Source organism: Pinus tabuliformis, chromosome X (assembly GCF_031772625.1).
Source record: "Pinus tabuliformis cultivar Carrire ecotype Pingquan chromosome X, CPIR1, whole genome shotgun sequence".
Taxonomy (NCBI): Eukaryota; Viridiplantae; Streptophyta; class Pinopsida; order Pinales; family Pinaceae; genus Pinus; species Pinus tabuliformis.
In genome coordinates this window covers 71,192,509-71,195,550 of record NC_142308.1, presented here as the reverse complement: position 1 = coordinate 71,195,550, position 3,042 = coordinate 71,192,509, and the positions used below count along the sequence as shown (strand labels likewise).

General features: G+C 35.2%; 1 pseudogene across 1 annotated transcript; it reads left to right on the top strand.

Moving 5' to 3' along the window:
- Nucleotides 1–280: 280 nt before the first annotated feature.
- On the top strand, nucleotides 281–2,687 carry LOC149138376 (peroxidase 4-like; annotated as a pseudogene). The gene is made up of 4 exons (XR_016265317.1): nucleotides 281–501; nucleotides 622–813; nucleotides 1,882–2,047; nucleotides 2,163–2,687. The product of XR_016265317.1 is annotated as a peroxidase 4-like (transcript).
- Nucleotides 2,688–3,042: the final 355 nt, after the last annotated feature.

Below are 3,042 nucleotides of genomic sequence, written 5' to 3'. Positions count from 1 at the left end.
AAAAGATCATTTGCAAGCTTTGCGAGGCTTCTGTCTACACATATCATGGTAGGCGGGTGGGGCATAAATCTATAGCTTTCCCCTAATTTACGCGTATGGCGCTATTAATAGAAAGGAATTCGAAGCTATTGCTGACGTCCACCGATAACCTTTTGAAAATGAGTGGAGCCTACTGTCTTTTGTTTGCGCCTTAATGTCGCTGCCGCGCCAACTGTAACTCGACGGACAGAAGCTCTGCAACTATAAAAACCCTTTCAACCTGCTCAACATTTCATTGCTTCGAAGAGTCATGGCTTCGTTTACAGCAATTCGATCTCTGGCCTTTATCGCCTTGTTGATGTGTTCGACCGTTGCGTACGCGCAGCTTAGCGCAACGTTTTATAATACATCATGTCCCAAACTACTCTCAACGGTGCAGGCCGCTGTGAAGCAAGCGGTGGCCAACGAGAAGCGCATGGGGGCATCGCTCCTCCCCTTCACTTTCACGACTGCTTCGTTAATGTAATCTAATATTTTTGTTTCTTCGTTCCCCGTCTTAAAATCCATTCGCTCTATTTTCCAGACCGGTAAAATTGGATTTCTTTACTTCCGTGATTATGAAAAACAAGAGTGCTTTTGCAGGGTTGCGATGGGTCTGTGCTGCTGGACGACTCTTCGACTCTAACTGGAGAAAAGACCGCCGTTCCCAACAACAATTCGGTAAGGGGTTTCGATGTGATAGACACTATCAAGTCTCAAGTGGAAGCAGTTTGCAGTGGAGTTGTATCGTGCGCAGATATTTTGGCTATTGCTGCTAGAGATTCTGTTGTCCAGGTAATTAGTTACGAAAATATTAAGCACTATGTACTAAGCTACTCATGCGCTGTTGTCTGGGTAGTTAGTTAAGCAAAGCAAATATTAAGCACATGTATTAAGTTATTGATTAGGTTGGTGTTTAGGTGATTAGTTACCTAAATATTAAGTACTATATATTAATTTATTAAGTATCATTTATTAAGCTATTAGATGAGAATAAAATAATATTTAGTAAATGAGATGAAAAAATATTGAACCAATCATTAACTAAATGCATGATGTTGAGTATTTTTCACCCTTAAGTTTGTTTCGATTGCTGATTTGCAGAAGATTCGTTAATGATTCGGCAATCAGATAGAAATAAGCGCATAGGCGCTGTCAATTATCACTCTAATTGCCTAATATTTAACGAATGAACAATAAAAATAAAAATGCTCATTTTTCACTAGGGTTATACATTTTTTAGCATCATTTATTATGCAATCAGACAGACGTAGGCCTAATCAATTATTTAACGTGCCTATATCCTTTTGATTGCTTAACATTCAACAAATCAACCATAAAAATAAAAATACTCAGTTTTCATATAATTATACAATTTTTTTAACATCGTTCATATTCATATCCATAATGTTCATCATCTAAATAAATGTTCCCTACTTTATCATTCATATAAACATATGTATATACTTTATCATAATTATTTATCTAGATATCCTATTTGGTTATCGATTTTCTATATATATGGATTTTTCTGTTAGTGGTAGATTTTGATATACAATACATTTATCTTTCATATAAAACATATTGATATGCAAATTGAAATTATTTATCTAGGTATCCTATTTGGTGATCGATTTTCTCTATATGGATTTTTCTATATATGAATTGTAGATTTTGATATACAATACATTTAGTTAAATTCGCTTCACTTCTATTTATAAAATTTCAAACTATTACTCGAATATATAATCAAATTAAATTCAGAAACATGAAAATCTATAATCAAATTAATTCAATAACACGGCATTGACAATATTTTCGTCGTTTTTGCTAGTTATACTTTGTCTTTTTTGTTGATCGCAGTTGGGAGGCCCAACATGGACAGTGCAGCTTGGGAGGAGAGACTCCAGGACTGCCAGCCTAAGTGGTGCAAACAGGAACATTCCGGCTCCTACTTCTAATCTCAGTGCTCTCATCTCCTTATTTCAAGCTCAGGGCCTTTCCACTAAGGACATGGTTGTTCTGTCAGGTATATAATATTTATACCGTGGATCACAATAAATATTAAAAAATCTCATCGAGAATTAATACGATAACCCGGCATTTGATCTGAAGTCTTGATTTTTTCTCTGGTAATTAATTAGGTGCGCACACCATAGGCCAAGCGCGGTGCACAAGCTTCAGGGCCCGCATTTACAACGAATCCAACATTAGCGCAGCATACCCCTCTTCCCTGAAGACAAACTGTCCGAGTACAGGAAGCGACAACAACCTGTCACCATTGGATCTTGTTACTCCCACCACGTTTGACATCGACTACTACTCAAATCTGAGATGCCAAAACGGACTTCTCCACTCCGACCAGCAGCTGTATAACGGAGGTTCTACAGACTCCATGGTTACTACCTACAGTAATAACAAGAACACCTTCTTTTCGGACTTCGCCACGTCCATGGTTAACATGGGAAACGTTAATCCTCTCACCGGTACAGGCGGAGAGATTCGCAAGAACTGTAGGAAGCCTAATTGACGTCTATGACAGACTCAGTCTGCCTGAAGACTCCGTCAGAGTTCCTTCTTTTACACGGACACGAAGTTATTGTTATTGTTTTATATATATATGTGGCATAGCCACATATATTATATTATCTTGTGGCTAGTGTCTTTTTTTTAACCACTGTTTTATAATAAAAATGTTTAATTTCATTTAGAATTGACTAATATAATATAATTTCATTTATATTTATATTCATTAGTGGTGAGTTTTAATTAGGAGAGCAAAACCATATAATATACCATCGTTGATTTTATTTATTTTTTTAACATGGTAGTGCCTTTAAATAGAAATGTTTATATGTATGTATTAAAAATTTTAAAATATATTTGTATAACTATATATTTTATTTAATTATTAATTAGTGCAATATACAAATTAAATAATCTATAAATTTAAATAGATGTCAATTATTATATCAAGTATAGTAAGTCTTCAAACACTTATTTCAAAATACATCTCATATTACT